Below are 20,433 nucleotides of genomic sequence, written 5' to 3'. Positions count from 1 at the left end.
CTTCTCTTGTTGCGGAGCAGGGGCTCTACGCACGCAGGCTTCAGTAGTTGTGGCTTGCGGGCTCAGTAGTTGTGGCTCACGGGCTCTAGAACGCAGGCTCAGTAGTTGTTGCGCACGGGCTTAGTTGCCCTGCGGCATGTGGGATCTTCCCGGACCAGGGCTCGAACCCGTGTCCCCTGCATTGGCAGGTGGATCCTTAACCACAGCGCCAGGGAAGTCCCAGAAATGGCACTTCTTAATCCCTCGGGCAGGGCCGGCAGGGCCCACAGCCAAGGGCAGCTCCTTCCCTCACTAGGGGCACACTCACATCTCCAGGAATCGCTGGCCCACCAGGCCTCAAAGTGTGTCTGTGCTGCTCACCCCCACACTCTTCCCACACACAGGAGTGACCCTGGCACCTGGCTCCCTCCCGGACACCCCTCAGGGCCATGAGCCCCCAGCCTCGGACCTCAGCCAGGCCCCTCACGGGATGCTGCACGGATCGGGCAGCGTGGCAGTGCAGACAGCAGCCCGGGGCCGAAGCTGCCAGGGCCGCTGGACTCAGGACACCTGGCTGAGATGGGGCTGACCCGGGCTCCCCTCCGTATCCTTCTGCACCTCAGAATCCTGGGGGAATAGCCGTGCAGGAGCAAGGGGAAGGCTCCTCAGGCCCAAGGGACCATAAAGGCTAAGTGATGCCTCCAGAACTCTCTAAATACAGCCACAGCAGGAGGCGCCGGTGGTCGGACACCTCGCAGACCCCCAGCCGAGATGGGCTGGACGCAGAGGGCAACTCTCGGGGGCTTGGCCCACACGAATCTCCATAGAATATCGGGGCCCTGCAAAGCCTGCATCTGAGGCTCAGGATTTACTGGTTCAGCAGCCCCCTCCCCGCGCTGAAGCCGGGCCCTGCCCTGCAGGCACAAAGGCGCAGGAGGCCGGCCTCGCCTCCCAGGCTGAGGTTCTCCTCCCAGGAAGTTTACCTGTGCCCTCGGGCCTGTTCCCTCTGCAGCCGAGGGCGCCGGGCAGCGTCTGGCAGGAGGCGGGAAGCCGTCGAGTGACCGATGCTGTCACGACCGCCTGGAGAGGCGGACAGAGCCGCAAGCACGGCGGGTGCTGATGGCCCCCCACGGAGGACGGGGTGGGGACGCAGGCTCCCAGCAAGGCCGCAAAGTGCCCAGCCTCCCCCGGAGCCTGGTGTCCCCGGTGCTCCCCGTGCTGGGGAGTCGGGAAGCGTCTCTCTACAGGTGAGGATCATCCACAGACACACGGCCTTGCTCCAGGGCCCAGGGACTGCCCAAAGCCCGCAGGGCGCTTCCCACAGACACCTCCGATGCCAGGGGTCCAAGCGCAGGGCCGCCTGCACCCAGGCAGGCCTGCTGCGCAGACATGCCTGCTCCCCGCCCCTCAAAGCTGCCTCTGAGTCACCTGAGACACGGGGTGGGGCGATATTCCTAAGAGTGGAACGTGCGCCTTCAGAACCCAAGAGGCCTGCCTGCCGGGCCTGTGCTTCTTCCTAGAAAGGGGACGCAGGCGCAGCAACTCGTCTCTCACTTTGGGGGGACATCCTGGCTCACCCCTGACCCCCGGCCCTACACCCTGCCTGAGGCGCAGCTCTCTGCATTTCACGGGGCTCCCCTCCCACGTCTGGGCACACGTGTCCTAAGCCCTCTGCTCACAGCCTCCTGGCCCGTCCTGCCCAGTGACTGATGGTCCTCACTGCGACGGGCCTATGTCCTGTCCTGGGGGACGTCCAGGGGCCCAGTCTCCTTGACTGTGTTAGGACAGAGGGGAGAGTTGGCACAGCCCTGAGGCCAAACCGTAAATGAGCGCTGTGGTCCCGCCCACGTGACCGCAAACTGTTTCTGATCCTCTTTTTCTAACTAGGATGGAAAAGAACGTGATCACTGATCTACGGCCTTACTAACCTGCGACAAGGGTGTCACACCTGGCACAGCAGGTGCAGCTGGGCTGCTCCCTGGTTAAGCCTCGGGGGTCTACACTCTCCAGGACCAGCCAGTCTCCGCAGCCCTTGTCACCACAGAGACCGACAGCCCACCCCGCCTGCATCCTCCAGGTCGTGACCTCCAGGACAACCCGTAGTTTGTGGTTTACCTTCGGGACCACGAGGGGGCAGTGTCCAAGCTTCCCTGCTGGGCTGTCTGTGACCACACCGGCAGGGAGCCCATTGTGCAGTTACTCCAGTGGCCAGCTGCACACCTGGGGACAAGGAAAATGACCACTGAGTGGTCTGACCAACACTTTGGCCAGTATTCTTTTATTACGCGGGCTGGTAAACCCCCCCTCCAACAGGGAGGCCATGGTGACATTGTGGGTCTCCAGGTGTCAGTGTCCACTCAGATTCTGTGTCCAATTGTCCTCAAAACGTCTTGACAGTTCCCTACCAGAGCATCCGGGCCACCCAAGTAAATGCTGTAGGTCTTTGGGAGAATCGGGGAGCCTCACAGTAAAAACTGGCCAAGGCGTGGCCCGGTCCTTCCTCCTGGCCGCCCGGCCACCTCTGCAGTCAGTGGTTCCGATGGGAAATTCGTGAAGTCTGGGAACAGAGTCGGGATCCCGCCTTTTCACTGGAGGCCCTGCCCTCGGCCTCTTCGTTCCTTCCTCTGCCATCTACCAGGGCAGCTTCAGCACTTCTATTCTGCTCACTATGGGCCAGAACTTTCTCCAGGCCTCTGTGAGTCATCCCAGAATTGAGTGTGCCCTGTGACCTGAAGACTTGCCAGGAGATTAAATCCTAAGTTCCGAGTAAGTGCCTCCAAGTTGAGAATTCCTGCTTTCACAGTCTTCCGTTCTGGCCTCTGGGTCAAGGACCCTCAAATCCAACCCCAGGACTGCTGCCCGGCGCCAGGAGGTGGGCCGGCTCTCCCGCAGCTCCTCTGACATACGACCTCTGTCCTTCTGACCCGGCCCACAGGTCCCCATCAGGTTACACTGGACTCTCTCCCAGTCACTGGCCTGGCAGCCAGGAGATGGGCTGCCTCCAAGGGGGGCATCTGTTGCCTCGCGGCAGGGAGGCCCCTGCAGCAAGTCCCAGCACAGTGAAGTGCTGGCTCTACCCGGGAAGAGTGGGGCCCCGCAAGCTCTGAGGGCTCAGGGGTCTGCAGAGCTCATCCTCAGGGCTTCCACCCGGATGTCCCCACCCAGGTTCAGGGTCTCGGGTTTACTCGGCCGGGGCCTGACCGTCACAGACCAGCGATGGCTGAGCAGTCACCGTGCCTGGAGCCGGGTGCTCCTGTCATTCTCAGCCGCTGCTCAGCCCTCAGTTCTTCCCCCCGAAGGAGATGGGATCTCTCTTTAGGACAAAGAGACCCCTGGTGCTCACTCTGTGCCCTTAACGGTTGGCTGACTGCCTCAGTCTCCCGTTACCCCCTGCAGGGCCGTCGGTGCCACTCAGCACTAGCCAGGTAGACCTCCGACCCCTTCAGACTCCTGAGTCGTCATACCTGCAAGGCGCTCCTGTAACAGGACATTTTCCCAGGCCACCCCTGGTGGAATCTGGCAACTGGGCCTCCACCTTGTGCCAAGAGCTCCCTGCCCCCCACCACACCAACTGGGACGGGGTCCCCCGTGCTGGGAGGGGCAGCACCAATGCCCCCTGCACTCCTGTGTCCACTGGGGCCCTCCGAGAAGGAGGCACCAAGGCAGGCGGGATGTGACTAGAAATTTACTGGGGCAATGGCTGCAAAGGATCCAGGGGAGGAGGCTGAGGATGATGGGGGAGCCCTCAGACCAGAGGTGAGACCCCTGGGAGGACACGGGGAGGGCGCTGGGGAAAGCGAGTGGCCGCCCACAGAGCAGCTCCTAGACTGTCCTGGCCATGTTGACAGGGACACCTGGAGCCAGCTTAGCCCCTTAAAGGATTTGGGCCTTGTAGGAATGGGCCTGCGTTCATAGCGCTGGGAGCAGCCCCCATGGGAAGTGTTGCCCCAGAGAGCACAGGTGGACACAGCAGGGCAGCACCACGCAGGGCCCCAGGCGGCAGCCCTCCAGGAGCAGGGAAGCTGGGCTCGTGTTCCTGGTCACCACGCAGCTGCCACAATCAACACACTGGCACACAGACACACAGCACACACACTGTATATCCACCCACACACTCATACACAGATACACACACTCACACGGCCACACCCCCACCTCAGTGCCCCCTGGTTCCGGCGCCCATCCACACGGGAAAGGCCCCTGGGGAGGAGACCGTGACTGGTGCCGCCAAGGGACGGGTGGGCAGTGGGCGGTGGAGTGGGCACTGATGGGGGTCCAGCCTGAGGGGCTCCGGGAGGGGCAGCGTGTGGAGCCAAGGAGTAACTGGCAAGGCCTCCAGCTGGCAGAGCAGCGGCGTCCTGTCTCGAGGCTGCAAGGACTGCGCGTCCCTCCCCTTCTGCTGCAAGTCACGACTGCTGGGCTTACGGAGGACACAAAGACCCCTGGCCTCGGCCACTCAGCCACGTACTATCCCAACAGGAGACGGGACCCAGCTGCACCAGAGTCAGGACACAGACGGAAAGAGGTGGTCAGGAAGTCCAGCGGGGCTGCACGCAGTGGGGAAGTCCTCCTGGGCACACACAGGTGACCAAGAAGCTCTGGGGTCTCTCTCCTCTTGGGTGGAGGGGCTAAGTCAGAGATGTGCAAAGCTGCTCATCTGAGGCTGGAGCCACATCTCCTGGTGCCTGGGCCCCCTTCAAGGATGGCGGTGGCACGCCCTATCCCAGAGTCCAGGGACCTCACCCCCAGTCCCGCCTGCACCCTCCCTCAAGGAGGAGCACTGGTCCTGGGGGGCTGCCGCTCCAGGGTGGGTGGGGGAGTGGCGATCCCCACCACAGCCCTGACAGGGACCCTTCTCACCCTCTCCGACTCGGCTCAGGTAGGGCCATCACAGTGGCCCCAGGGCCCAGCCCCAAGAGCACCTGTGGGGTTCTTGCAAGGAAACCGGGGCCCAGCCAGCACCACTAGGCCCTCGCTCCCCACCCAGAGCGCCTGAGGCTCCCAGTGTCCTGGCTGCCCTGCCCCTCCCCGGCCGGCCTTTCACCCCTGAGGGGCAGGGATCCCACAGCGGGACACTCGTTGTGATCAGCGGGTCACAGAGCTGCGTGTCCCTGCACGAGGAAGAAGACCCCAGCTCGCTGGTCCTGAGCAAGGGGGACATGGGGAGGGGACGCTGGACGGGAGGACCCTGCGGCCTTCCAGGGCTGCCCCTCCAAGGGGCGAGTGAGTGGGGAGTCCGAGGCGCCCCAGGCCCCGGAGTAGACGCCGCAGGTCGCGGGGAAATGGGCGGGGGCGGGCAGCAGGCAGGGAGGTGGGCAGGCGTCCAGTCGGAGCAGCTGTCCGAGGGCGGGGAGGGGTCCTGTCTTCGAGGGGCCGCTCTCCCGCCGCGTCCCCAGACTCCCCGCACCCCTGCCCGCTCCGGTCCCCTCCTGGCCCCTCGGGTCCCCTGTCGGCCCCGCCCCGCCTCCATGCGCGGGGCCGCAGCGCCCCCCGGTGGCCTCTGTGGGCGCGCGGCGGGGCGGGGGCAGGGGGCAGGGGCGGGGTCTAGCAGCGGCCGCTCCCCCTGCCCACTCGGCGCCGTCTCGCACCGACTGGACCCGGAGACTCTGCGCTCGGGAAGAGTCCGGCGAGGGCGCCCGACGCGCGGTCAGGTAAGGCCCTGGGCAGCGCGGTCCGCCTCGACGCCGGGACGCGGGGACGTGGCGTTCGCCGGGGGACGCGCCCGCCACGGTGCCCCCACTTCCACCGCCGGCCTCGCTCGGCGCCCCCGGGTCCGCGCCTGGGGCGCCTCGCGCGGGGGCCCGTCCGTCTGTCCCCGCCTCTCCTGGGGCCGAGCTGGTCTCCCGGTTCCCGGCGCGGTGCTGAGGCCACAGCGCCTGCCGTCCCTGCCCGGGACCCCATCTGCAGCCAGACCCTTGGCCGCTCCTGGGAGGCTTGGTTCTGTCTCGGGCCCGGGGACATCTCCGGAGGTTCAGGAGCCCAGCTCACTCCCATGGGAGGACCACCCCCCCCCACGGAACTGAGCACAGGGTCTCCAGGGGTGCTGGCCCCCTCCTCGGCTCGGCTGAGAGGGAGCGGATGTCCCTCCTCCCCCTGGAAGGACTGGCCCCTAGAATGAACTCTGAGGGGCCAGCTTCCCGGGCACTCGGGCTGCAGGGGAGGAGGGGGTCTCTGCTACCCGGAAGCAGGGGTGAGCAGGGAGGGGGAGCGCACAGGTCACACCCCACCCTACCCAGGAGTCAGCAGGAGCCAGCCTGTCCCTATTACTCTGAGGCTGGAGGGGCGCACCGGCATGCCCCCCGACAAAGTCTGCTAAGGGAGACTAAGGGGGTGCTGAGTGGGACACAGGGAGGGAGGTGGGAGCCCAGGCGGACTGTGCCAGGGCGGCTCCCCTGCTGGTCGGGCCCCACACCCACCCAGGGCTCCTCACGGGCCCAGCACAGCCCAGGAAAGGGCCCAGCACCCACTGAGGGGCTGGGGAGGTCAGCCGCTGAGCGTATCAGCTGATGCTGGTAACAACAACCAAAAACGGTAGGGTGGCGCCCTGGGGTGCCTGCCATCCTGCCCGGGGCCCCGGAGAATGGTCCCCTGAACCCAGGGAGAAAGCTGATGGCCCCCACACCCCCAGGTCACCCAACTGTCCCCAAGGGAAGGATCTGCCTTTGTAGAGGGACACCCAAAAAGAAGGAGAGTTGAGGTACACAGATTTCCCTGGGTTTTGTTTCCAGTAAAGGAGTTCTGGCTTGGAGGCCATCTTGCGTTGGGGTTTATTCCCTGTCTGCCTCACCAGGGCCAGGAGGCTGGACGGGCACTGGGGGCTCCCAGGAGGGAGGAAAGTGGTCTGCCTTCCTCCTGTCATTCCGAGGCAGGAGAGCTGGGCGGGGGAGAGGGCCTGGGCCCCCAGGGCATAGGTGACTGGAGGGACTGGATGCAAGGGGCGCAGATGTGTACCCTTGGCAGGACGTGGGTCTCAGTGGGCCACTGGGCCACTCTGGCCACTGGGAAGCTGCCACCCTGGGCTGATGAAAGTGACCTGGGAGGCCTGTGAAGACCGTGGCAGGTTGGGGGCAGTTGTTGGGCTTGTCCACAGTGGAAACTACAGGGAAGGCAACATCCAGGTGAAAGCCAGGCTCCACCTGCTGGGTCACCTTGTCGGGTGGAGTGCGGCCCTGCACCGGGCAGGGCACATCCACGCCCAGCAGACTCTGCATCGTCAGCCGGCACAGGCAGCTCTGTTGTGCAGCAGGCCTGCCTGAGGTCCCTCAGGTGTCAGATGAGCTCCCTGGGATGGGCCGGTGCCTGGGAGAGGAGCAGGACCCAGGGGTCTTCCCAGGGCCTCAGCAAGGGGTGTGGGCCAAGCCCAGCCTCCTCTCTGGCGCTGCTTTTTCATCTGCAGAACAAGGTCTCGAGGTGCACAGGGTATAGGGAGACCGTGTTTGCGGCCACGAGTGCTTTACAATGCTGTGAAACCTAGCTCTTGTGATTATTTGAAGAAAAACTCAAATAGTTTGATTCTTTTCCTTTAAACACGGCCCCGTGTTCCAGTGGGTCTCTCCTTCCTGTGGCTCCTTTCAAACATTTGTGCAAAGCCGGGGGACCCTGGTGTGGGGCACACCTGCAAAGAAGCAGGGTTCGTGGGGTGCTGCTCACTGAACAGGACCTGGGGGGCCGGCCCCCGCCCTGAAGCATGTGCTGGGATTGGGCCAAATCAGAAAGCAACACCCTGCAAAGACCAGGTGCAGATCCGCCCTGGAGATCTGAACAGGCGGGCATCCCCACGCCCCGCCTGCGGTTAGCCTCCGGGGGCCCACTGTAGACCCTGTGACGGGCAGACGGAGGGTGGGCATCCCAGCTGTGGGGGGCTGCACCTTGGAGAGCAGAGTCTGGGTCAAAAGTTCGGAAAAGTGTCAAGGCTTCCAAACTGTTGTCAGAGCCACCAGAGGAGTGGAGACGGGCCCTGGTGCCCTGGCTGTGGACAGTGTCTGGTTTTCTGTCCTATTTGCCAGTCTCATAGATGAGGGATGGTGCCTTGTTGGTTTGTCTGCGTGTCCTTGGTTTTTGTGCAGCTCGATCACTGACCATTTGTACTGCTGTTACTTTCCTGGTTATGATTTCCCCATCTTCCTAATGGGTGCTCATTTTTTACTACTTTGTAAGATTTTTTTCCCTAACTTTTAAAAATTGTGGTTAAATACACATAACATAAAATCTACCATCTGAGCCATTTTTAAATGTATAGTTCAGTGCTATTAAGTACCTTCATGTTGTGATACCATCACCACCATCCATTTCCAGAACTCTTTTCATCTTGTAAAACTGAAACTCTGTCCCATTAAACACTAACTCCCCAATCCCCCCTCCCCCAGCCCCTGGCAACCACCATTCTACTTTCTGTCGCTATGATTTCTGAGATATTCAAAGTACTTCATATAAGTGAATCATACAGTATTCGTCTTTCTGTGTGGCTTATTTCACTCAGTATAATGTCCTCAAGTTTCATCCATGTCAGAGCATGTGTCAGAATTTCCTTCCTTTTCAAGGCTGAATAATATTCCATTGTATGGATGGACCACATTATGCTTATCCATTCATCCATCGATGGACACCTGGGTTGCTTCCACATTTTATCTATTGTGAGTAATACTGCTATGAACATTGTTGTACAAATATCTCTTTGAGACCCAACTTTCAATTCCTTTGAGTCTGTATATCCCCAGAAGTAGAACGGGTAGATCATATGGTAATTCTATTTTTATTCCTTGAGGAGCCACCATACTATTTTCCATACAGCTCTCCATTTGTACATTTCCACCAACAATTCCAATTTCCCCTTATCTCTCCAACATTTCTTGTTTTCTGATACTGCCCATCCTAATGAGTGTAAGGTGATATCTCATCATAATTTTGATTTGCATTTCCCTAATGATTAGTGATGTTGAGCATTTTTTCATGTGCTTATTGGCCATTGGTATAACTTCTTTAGGGAAATGTCTATTCAAGCCCTTTGCCCATTTCTGAATCGGGTTGCTGGGGTTTTGGTTGTTGAGTTTCAGTTCTCTATATATTCTGGATATTAATCCCTTATCAGATATATGATTTGCAAGTAGTTTCTCCAATTATGTAGGCTGCCTTTTGACTCTCTGGATAGTGTCTCTTTTGTATTGTTCTGCATTTATTATTAAAACCAACAGTCAACAGTAAATGACAGACTGACTGCCTGTCTTTGTTCACTTTGGACGTTACAAAGACTGGAATAGGAACACAGTGTCACTTTTCCACAGCAGAGGTCACCCCTGGCCTCTGACCCCCAGCCGCAGGTAGAGTCAGACTTCACGGCAGTGACAGTCACCATCATGGGAGACACCCTCCCTTTTCTTTGGGATCTTCTGGAGTGGAGAGGAACACCCAGAGTTGGGCTGAAGACATCTGAAGACAGGGAGAAGAGCTGAAATAATCAGACCTCCGAGGGTACTTAGGTGCTGAGAGGTATGTATGGACACTTATAGTGCCAAAACAGGCGTGCTGTGGGGACCACCAAGTTAAAACTTTTACACTTTAGTCCTATCAGAGACAAGTCAGACTAAAGAGGCTACTGTTTAGGGGCAACTAGAGAAAACTGGTGTCACCCAGATGAAAAACAGTAGCGATCACAGTGATTCCAGGACTTCAAAGCTCCACAAACATGATGTGTTTTCTTTTGCTTGTTTAGACTTTCTTCTCTTTCTTTTCTCTTTATTCTTCATTCTCTCTTTCTCCAGTTTCCATTAGGTCCTACCCCCACTCACCACTGGTATCTTAAAGCTCACTTCTTTCTCCTCTTCATCTCTCTTGCTACTTTGAGGAGTGGCTGTTACCACACGTCATAGTAGAGCAACATTCAAAATGCTCCCCTATCACAATTCTGAGTCTGGAAACTGGTGGTTTGGTGAATTGGATCAGCTCCTTTTGAAAAAGGCAAGCAAGTTGTAAAAAGGGGGTGAGGAGCCTTGAGGCCAGACGCTATGAACTCTCCAAGTCCACTATCCAACCTAACAGACTGGCCAGGCGTGGAACACGTGTGTGCCTGTGTGACGCCACCTCGTCCTTTGTCTTCTCGCGGGACCTGACAATATCATCACAGAGAAACCAACACCGCGGAAAGGTTTCTTTCAAACGTATGAGGACCTTGCCTTGTTTTTATTCCTGAGGGGGATCCGCATCAGCGTTAGAACTGACAGACTGACTGAATTCCTACTGCTGGCACCTAACTTTTTAAGCCTATTTAAAGATTTACTGTTTCTCTGAGTCCATATTTGCTATTGATAACAGGAGCAGAAGCAAGCAGTCCCGCTCTGGATTTAAAAGCGCCCGTTGCCGTCTTTCACAAGTGTAACACTCGCAGAACTCATTATTGCCCCCCAAAAAGCCCATCTCCATAATAACAAGAATTTCTTCTCCAGGTTCAGGATCTCTTAGAGGCTTCGCACTTGCTGTGTCTTGGTCAACTGAGACAACCTCACACTTGTTCGGCAGTCATGGTTTGTAAATGCAGCAGGACCAAGGCAAGCTGAGCACAGTTTTTCCTTCTGGAATACACAACACTGAAGTCGTTTTCTCTGGGTCCAAGTAGGATGTTCTCCTCAATTTCTGAAAGCTCATCCACACAACTCACCAGTAATTCTATTTTGTCATTGCGTTGCCACTCTTTTGTTGCAATTATTTTGGCTCTATTTTGTTCTAATGAGTATCTGTTAAAGGCATTATTTCAAATCCACTGTCAGTTGCAAACATTCGCAAGTAAATTACGTGTTCCTTGAATAAATTCTCCTGCATCATTTTTTTATAAATTTATTTTGTTTGTTTGTTTATTGATTTATTGATTTATTGATTTATTGATTTATTTATTTATTTATTTATGGCTGTGTTGAGTCTTTGTTGCTGCGCATGGTTTTTCTCTAGTTGCAGTGAGCAGGGGCTACTCTTTGTTGCGGTGCGCGGGCTTCTCATTGTGGTGGCTTCTCTTGTTGCGGAGCATGGACTCTAGGCATGCGGGCTTCAGTAGTTGTGGCCCATGGGCTCTAGAGCGCAGGCTCAATAGTTGTGGTGCACGGGCTTAGTTGCTCCTCCTGCATCATTTTTGTTGTTGCAGTCAGACATTTGACGGCTTTCTCCAAGTGCTCATCTTTCTTAAAATGTCCAATCACTTCCTTTAGTTCTTCTTGCCTTCCTGTAACAGACCGAAAGCTCGTATTCATTTTGTGTGTTTGAAAACTGAAATAGGGATCAAGAACCAAAGTGGTTGCTAGGTCATCATTTTCAGAGCTCCTTGGTGGACATTCCAGAAGATGGTGCATATCAGCTCTGCCCTTCGCATCCTGAATTACAATGACCTCGCCTCTTGTGCTACCCTGGGGTCCCAAAGGCAGCAGCTGGCCTGGGGACTCCACATCCTGGGTCCCGAAGCCTCGTGTTCTGAGGCTTCGCTGCCGCCTCTGATGCCAGGCTGCCCTCCCCTCACAGCCCCAGAGCCTCACTGCCCTCCCCAAGGATGCATCTCCGCCCCCAGTGAACCGCTCAGACCCTGTCCACGACTGGTGGAAGGACACGAAAAGGAGTGCCCTGGACCAGGCTGAATAGTGTCTTTTGATGCACAATTATTTTTAATTTTCATGAAATCCAGTATGCCTATTTTTTTCTTTAGTTCCTCGTGCTTTTGGTGTCATATTCAAGAAGGCATTGCCAAATCCAGTACTGTGAAGAGTTTTGCCTTCTGTTTTCTTCTAGAAGTTTTATAAATTTAGGTCTTACACTTAAATCATGGATCCGTTTTGAGTTAATTTTTGTGTATGCTGTTAGGTAAGGTCCAACTTCATTCTTTAGAATGTGGATATCCAGTTTTCTGGCACCATTTGTTGAAAAAGACTGTCTTTTCCCCCATTGAATGGTCATGACACCCTTGTTGAAAATTGTTTGATTACATACGTGAGGGTTATTTTTGTTTTTTGGGTTTTTTTGTTTTTGTTTTTTTTTTTGCAGTACGCGGGCCTCTCACTGTTGTGGCCTCTCCCGTTGCGGAGCACAGGCTCCGGACGTGCAGGCTCAGCGGCCATGGCTCACGGGCCCAGCCGCTCTGCGGCATATGGGATCCTCCCGGACCGGGGCACGAACCCATATCCCCTGCATCGGCAGGCGGACTCTCAACCACTGCGCCACCAGGGAGGCCCATGAGGGTTATTTTTGGACTCTATTCTATTCCATTTGTCTATATGTCCCTTTATCCCAGTACCATACTGTTTTGATTAGTGTAGCTTTGTAGTAAATTTTGAAATCAGGTAGTTTGTTCCTCAGTTTGTTCTTCTCTTTTAGAATTGTTTATGATATTCAGGGTCTCTTGAGATTCTTTGCGAATTTTAGAGTGGTTTCTTCCATTTCTGCAAAAGTCATTATTGAGATTTTGATGGAGATTGCATTAAATCTGTGAATCACTTGGGCTAGTATTGACATCTTAATATTAATTCTCCCAATCTATAAACACAATATCTTTCCATTTATTTATATCTTCTTTAATTTCTCTCAGAAATGTTTTATATTTTTCAGTGAGTCTTTCACTACTTTGGTAAAAATAATTCCTAAGTATTTTATTCTTTTGATGCAAATGTAAATAGAATTGTTTTCTTATTTTCCTTTTTGTGTTATTTGTGTTATTCATTGTTAGTGTATAGAAATGCAATGGATTTTTGTGTGTTGACTTTGTTTCCTGCTACTTAGCTGAATTCATTTATTGTAAGAGTTTCTTTTTGTGGACTCTTCAGGATTTTCTACCTATACAATCATATCATCTGTGAACAGAGATAATTTTACTTCTTCCTTCACAGTTTGAATGCCTTTTATTTCTCTTTCTTGCCTAATTGCTCTGGCTAGGACTTCCTAGAAGTAGAATAGGACTTCTATTCTATGTTGAACAGAAAAGGTGAAAGTGGGCATCTTTGCTTTGTTCCTCACCTTAGAGCAAAAGCCTATAGTCTCTCACAATTGAGTATGATGTTAGTTGTGGGATTATTATAAATGGCTTTTATTATATTGAGGTAGTTTCCATCTATTCCTAGTTTGTTGAATTCTTTAATCATGAAAGGATATTGAATTTTATCAAAAGATTTTTCTGCATCAGTTGAGATGATGATGGGTTTTTCTTTCATTCTGTTAATGTGGTGTGTTACATTAATTGATTTTCATATGTTGAATCATCTTTGCATTCCAGGAATAAACCCCACTTGGTCATTATGTTTAATCCTTTTTCTGTCCTGTTGAATTCTGTTTGCTAATATTTTATTGATGATTTTTGTATCCAGGTTGATAAGGGATATTGGTCTGTAGTTTTCTTTTCTTGTAGTGTCTTTGTCTGGCTTTGGTATCAGGGTAATGCTGACTTCATAGAATGAGTTTGGGGGCATTCCCTCCTCTTCAATTTTTTTGAAAAGTTTGACAAATATTGATGTTAATTCTACTTTAAATGCTTCCTAGAATTCACCTGTAAAGCCATCAGGTCCAGGGCTTTTCTTTGACAGGAGATTTTCAGTTACTGATTGAAACTCCTTACTAATTACAGGTCTATTCAGAATTTCTATTTCTTCATGGTTTTGTCTTTGTAGGTTTTGTGTTTCTAGGAATTTGTCCATTTCATCTAGGTTATCTAATTTGTTGGCAAACAACTGATTATAGTACTCTCTTATAATTCTTTTTATTTCTGTAGAATCAGTAGTAATTTCCCACTTCCATTTCTGATGTTAGTAATTTGAGTATTCTCTTTTTTTCTTAGTCCATCTAGCTAAACATTTGTCAGTGCTGTTGATCTTTTTGAAGAATTGACTTTTGGTTTCATTGATTTTTCTCTATTGTTTTTCTATTATTTCATTTATCTCTGCTCTAGTATTTATTATTTCATTCCTTCTGCTAGCTGTTAATTTGTTCTTTTTCTAGTTCCTTAAGTTGTAAAGGTACAGTTAGGTTGTTAATTTGAGATCTTTCTTACTGTTTTATGTAAACATTTGTAGTTTTAAATTTTCTTCTTCATACTGCTTTTACTGTGTTTCATATGTTTGCTATGTCTTGTTTTCATTTTTATCAGTCTCTGAGTATTTTCTAATTTCCCTTCTTTGACCTATTCTTCTTTGATTCTTCTTTGACCTATTCTATTGTTTGCTTAAGGGTGAGTTGTTTAATTCCCACAATTTTGTGAATTTTTCAGCTTTCCTTCTGTTACTGACTTCTAAAGTCATCCCATTGTGATTAGAGAAGATACTTTTTATGTTATTTTCTTTTTAAATTTATTGAGGCTTCCACTGTTGTTACACTTCTCCTCATCATTGCAAGCCTCTCCCTCTCTGGTTGAATTGACTTCCAGGAGATTTAAAGGGCTGGCACCTTTTTCCCCCATTCATTTTTCTCTTTTTCTCCTTTTGGGAGCCAGACATTGAAGATTATGACATTCAAAAGCAACTGCATATACAGGGGAAATTAGACAGGAACTTGCACATGCCTGGGGGAAAGTGCAGGCTCAGGAAGGAAATGAGAAGACCTTACCTTTACTCCTCAGGCTGAACCTTGGCACAGAGACAGCCTACGACAATCAAAAACAAAAAATAAAAATGAAAACAAACAAACGATCAAGAATAGCAAACCCTAGGGAAGGAGAAGAATCTGATTTCCAGAGTGACCATTTTAGATTCAAATGTCCAGTTTTTAACAAAAAATCAAAAGGCAAACAAAGGAACAGGAAAGTATGGCCCACTCAAAGGAAAAAATATAAACCAACCAAAACTGTCCCTGAAACAGACCTGATGGTGGATCTATTAGACAAAGACTTTAACACAACCATCTTAAAGATGCTCAAGGATCTAAAGGAAGATGTGGAGAAAGTTGAGAAAATAATGTATGAACAAAATAGAAATATCAATAAATAGAAAACCTAGGTAGAATGCAAATCGATGTAATAGAGCTGAAGAGTACAATGACTTTTAGTTATTTATTAGAGGGATGCAAAGGCCAATTTGAGAAGACAGAAGAAAGTGTTAGTGATGTTGAAGATAAGACAATTGAAATTATGAGTCTGAGGAGCAGAAAGAAAAAAGATTAAAGAAAAGTGAACAGAACCTAAAGGACATGCATACTTGTTTTGGGAGTCCCAGAAGGAGATGAGAGAGAAAGGGGCAGAGGAAATATGTGAAGAAACTTCCCAAATTTGATGAATGACATGAATATAAACATCCAAGACAAGTAGGATTAACTTAAAGAGACTCACACTGATACACATTATAATCAAACTGTCAAAAGACAAAAACAAAGAGAATTTTGAAATCAGCAAGAGAGAAATGACTCATCATATCCAAGGGATTCTCAATAGGATAACCAGGAGACTTCTCGTGAGAAACTCTGGAGACCAGAGGCAGGGTGTTGATAAATTCAAAATGCTAAATGGAAAAAAAAACTGTTGCCTGAAAATTCTATATCCAGCCTGATTGTCCCCCAAAAGTGAGGACAAACTTAAAACATTCCCAGATAAACAAAAGCTGAAAGAGTCCATTACTGCTAGACCTGCCCTGTAAGAAATGCTCAAGAGGGTCCTGCAGGTGAAATGAAAGGACACTAGACAGTAACTTGAAGTCATATGAAAATATGAAGCTCTCAGTAAAGGTAAATACATGAGCAATTATAAAGCTATTATTATTATAACAATAATTATTGTAACAATGGCATGTAACTCACTTTTTTTCTGTATGATTTGAAAGACTAATACATTTTTTAAAATTATTAATCTAATATATACCCAAGAGTGGAATTGCTGGGTCAGATGGTAGTTGTACTTTTAGTTTTTGGAGAAACCTCCATATTATTTTCCACAAAGGATGCACCAACTTACATTCCCATCAACAGTGCATGAGGGTTCCCTTTTCTTCACATCCTCACCAACATTTGTTATTTGTGTTCTTTTTGATGATAGCCATTCTGACAGGTGTGAGGTGATATCTCATTGTGGCTTTGATTTGCAATTCCCTGATGATTAGCAATGTTGAGCATCTCTTCCTGTGCCTGTTGGCCATTTCCTCTTTGGAAAAATGTCTATTCAGTTCTTCTGCCCATTTCTTTTTTTATAATTGCTTCACAATACCGTGTTAGTTTCTGTTGCACAACAAAGCGAATCAGCCGTACGCATACACGTATCCCCATATCCCCTCCCTCTTGAGCCTCCCTCCCCCGCTCCCTCTCCCACCCCTCTGGGTCGTCACAAAGCACGGAGCCGATCTCCCTGTGCTGTGCGGCTGCTTCCCCAGCCGACGGTTTGACGTTCGGTCGTGTGTATATGCTGACGCTACTCTCACTTCGCCCCAGCTTCCCCCTCCCTCCCCATGTCCTCAAGTCCATACTCTATACCTACTTCTTTATTTCTGACCTGCAACTATGTTCATCAGTACCTTTTTTTTTTTTTAGATTCCATGTATCTGCGTTAGCATATGGTATTTTTTTCATGCTGACTTACTTCACTGTGTATGACAGATTCTAGGTCCACCCACCTCACTACAAATAACTCAAATTCATTTCTTTTTATGGCTGAGTCATATTCCATTGTATATCTGTGCCACATCTTCTTTATCCATTCATCTGTTGATGGACATTTAGGTTGCTTCCATGTCCTGGCTATTGTAAATAGTGCTGCAATGGACATTGTGGTGCATGTCTCTTTTTGAATTACGGTTTTCTTAGGGTATATGCCCAGCAGTGGGATTGCTGGGTCATGTGGTAGCTCTATTTCTACTTTTTTAAGGAACCTCCATACTGTTTTCCATAGTGGTTGTATCAATTTACATTCCCACCAACAGTGTAGGAGGGTTCCCTTTTCACCACACCCTTTCCAGCATTTATTGTTTCTAGCTTTTTTGATAATGGCCATTCTGACTGGTGTGAGGTGATACCTCATTGTAGTTTTGATTTGCATTTCTCTAATAATTAGTGATGTTGAGCATCTTTTCATGTGCCTCTTGGCCATCTGTATGTCTTCCTTGGTGAAATCTGCCCACTCTTTAATTGGGTTGTTTGTGTTTTTGGTGTTGAGTTGTATGAGCTGTTTATATATGTTGGATATTAACACCTTATTGGTCATATCATTTGCAAATACTTCTTCCCGTTCAATAGGTTGTCTTTTCGTTTTGTGGATGGTTTCCTTCACTGTGCAAAAGCTTTTAAGTTTAATTAGGTTCCAGTTGTTTAATTTTGGTTTTATTTCCTTTGTTTTAGGAGAGAGAGCCAAAAAAAATATTGCTGTGATTTATATCAAAGAGTGTTCTGCCCATGTTTTCCTCTAGGAGTTTTATGGAATCTGGTCTTACATTTAGGTCTTTAATCCATCTTGAGTTTATTTTTGTATGTAGTGTTAGAGAATGTTCTAGTTTCACTCTTTTACATTTAGCTGTCCAGTTTTCCCAGCACCACTTATTGAAGAGACTGTCTTTGCTCCATTGTATATTCTTGCCTCCTTTGTCATAGATTAACTGACCATACATGCATGAGTTTATGCACTGGGCTGTCTGTTCTTTTCCATTGATCTATGTGTCTGTTTTTGTGCCAGCACCATACTGTTTTGATTACTGTAGCTTTGTAGTATAGTCTGAAGTCAGGGTGCATGATTCGTCCAGCTCTGTTCTTCTTAAAACTAGCATTATTGTAACTCCACATTTTGTTTTCTACATAATTTAAGGGACCAATGCATTAAAAATAATATTTGCTTGTGTTTTGGGACACAAAATGTGTAAAGATGTAATTTTGTGACATCAATAACTGAAAGGGATAGGGAGGGAGCTTTTAAAGAAGCAGATTTTTTTGTGTGTTGTTGAAGTTAAACTGGCATAAATTCAAATTATATTGTTATAACTTTAGAATGTTAAATGTAATCCCATGGTAACCATAAAGAAAGTACCAAAAGAATATGCACAAAAAGAAATGAGGAGGCTTCCCTGGTGGCACAGTGGTTGAGAGTCCACCTGCCGATGCAGGGGACACAGGTTCGTGCCCCGGTCCAGGAAGATCCCACATGCCACGGAGCAGCTGGGCCCGTGAGCCATGGCCGCTGAGCCTGCATGTCCAGAGCCTGTGCTCCACAACGGGAGAGGCCACAACAGTGAGAGGCCCACGTGCTGCAAAAAAAAAAAAAAAGAAAAAGAAAAAAAGAAATGAGGAAGGGATGTAAATGTTTTACAAGAAAAATCAGCTGCACACAAAAGAAAACAGTAATGCAGGAAATGAGGAACAAAAAAGCTATAACTACATAGGAAACAAATAGCAAAACTACAGAAGTAAGTCTCTCCTTATCAGTAGTTACTTTAACTGTAAATGGATTAAACTGTCCAAGCAAAAGACAGAGACTGGCAGAATGGATGTTAAAAAAATGAGATCCAACTATATGCTGTCTACGAAAGATCCATTTTAGAACCAAAGACACAAATAGGTTTGAAGTGAATGGATGGAAAATGTTATTCCATGCAAATAGGAACCAAAAGAGAGCAGGGGTAGCTATACTAACACCAGATTAAAATGCACTTTAAATCAAAAAGAGTTATAAGAGGCAAAGAAGGACATTATATATTAATAAAAAGTTTAAAACAACAAAAATATATTACACTTGTAAACATTTACACAGTAATAGGCCATCAAAAATTTTAAACCTTAAGAATATGAAATCTTGATCATGCATTGGGAATATGGTTGCCTGGCTCTTGGTATGTTTCCACTCTGCTCATGTTGTTTTGTTTTAATGAAGGTGATATGTGGGAGCCCAGTTATCATGAGTGTGGACTCAGAACCATGCTGCCTGGATTTGGATCTCAGCTATTATCTGAGCACCGAGGACAAGTTACCTGTCTCAGTCTCAGTTTCCTCATCTACGAAATGGGGATTATAATAGCACCAGTGTGCTCTCCACAAGGGCTCTTGTGAGGATTAAAAGAAAAGATGTAGCATAGTGTCTGGTGCAGAGTAATCATAAGACATTTCACTGTCATTTCATCTTTTCTATTTCCTTCAAAGACTTTTTGGTCCATGTTTTACACTCAGTTACTTACTTCTCTTGGACTTTATTTGGGTGTACTGTGTGAGGTGGGATTACTTTATTTCTAATCACATTGTGACCCCTTTTCCCAGCCTTCTCTCAGTGCTCTGAAAAGCAGCCGTCTCATTTCCTCAGTTCTCATATGGTGTTATGCCATTGCCGTGTGGTCTGTTGGTCATTCCAGCACCAAAACTACTAATGCTTTATTACTGTAATTGTATTCCATTATTGCACTTGATAACACAAGTTTCATCACCCTTCATTTTTTATTTTTCTCAGCTACTTTTATTTTTTCTTCCAGGTGAATCTTAGATTCATTTTGTCAACACGTAATGGCAAAAAAAGCAAAATGTTTTATTGGAAATTTTAATCAAAATTACATTCAATTATAGATTCAGTTAGAAATAACTGATATTCTTAAATATTGTGTCTCTCATCCAAAAACAAGATTTGTCTCTCCACTGTGTTCCTTAGAAATTTTTGGACTCTTTTTCATAAGTCCTGCACATCCATAGATTCAAATTTATTCCTTGGATTTAGGTTGTTTTTCTTGCTAGTGTAAGTAGTATTTTTTCCATTATGTTTTCTAATCGGTTGTTGCTGATAGAAGAAAATCTGTAGATTTTTGTGTATTTTTTTCTTATAATTGCCTCATTGAATACCCCTTTCTCTCTCCCCTAAACTTTGTTCAATTGATTTTATTGGATTTTCTAGGTAGACAGTCCCATCTTTAATAAGGACAGTTCCTATCTCTTCCTTTCCAAGACTTACATTTTGTTTCTGTTTACTGTCTTATTGCATTGGCTTCCAACACAACAGTGAATAATATAATGAGATCAACACTCTTTGTCTTTTTTATTTTTTGTACTCTAATGGTCATTCTTCAAGTGCAGGAGTTTTTAATCCAGAGTCAGCTCCATAGATGGACCCCCTGAATTAATGAGGACTATGATTTCTGTATATGAATAATCTGTGCATATGTGTCAGGTGAAACTGACCAGATTCTTAAAGGAGTTTGTGACCCACAAAGATAAGAACACCTATTTAGTTTTTGTGTAAAATTTGATAGCTGTTGATTTGAAATTTTTATCCTTTATAATATTAATCCAACACCTAAGTTTCTTATGAGGTTTTACTTTTATAATGTTAATCCAACTCCTAAGTTTCTTATGAGGTTTTGCCTTGTTTGTCTGTTAGCTTGTTTAACCACAAATGGATGTTTTGGGGCTCTTTTAGAGCAATTACACACATACCTCATTTTAATGCACTTCACTTTATTGCACCTTGCAGATGTTTTGGTTTTTACAAATTGAAGGTTTGTGGCAACCCTGCATCAAGCAAGTTTATCAGCGCCATTTTTCCAACCACATTTGCTCACT

At 48.6% G+C, this 20,433-nt stretch overlaps 1 protein-coding gene and 1 pseudogene across 4 annotated transcripts in view; one reads left to right on the top strand and one right to left on the bottom strand.

Moving 5' to 3' along the window:
- The first annotated feature begins 5,516 nt into the window (after nucleotides 1-5,516).
- COL6A2 (collagen type VI alpha 2 chain) overlaps nucleotides 5,517-20,433 on the top strand; it is a 37,442-nt gene continuing 22,525 nt past the window's right edge. For all 3 annotated transcript variants that reach the window (XM_081234236.1, XM_081234237.1, XM_081234238.1), the window contains exon 1: nucleotides 5,517-5,630. The gene's annotated coding sequence lies outside the window, so the exon portion shown is untranslated. The remainder of the gene's footprint in view (nucleotides 5,631-20,433) is intronic.
- On the bottom strand, nucleotides 8,990-10,791 carry LOC308617799 (histone-lysine N-methyltransferase KMT5B-like; annotated as a pseudogene). Its single transcript has one exon. The product of its transcript is annotated as a histone-lysine N-methyltransferase KMT5B-like (transcript).

This window comes from Mesoplodon bidens (genome assembly GCF_964165515.1).
Source record: "Mesoplodon bidens genome assembly, chromosome: 5".
In the NCBI taxonomy this organism is placed as follows: Eukaryota; Metazoa; Chordata; class Mammalia; order Artiodactyla; family Ziphiidae; genus Mesoplodon; species Mesoplodon bidens.
This window is presented reverse-complemented; position numbering and strand designations above follow the sequence as displayed.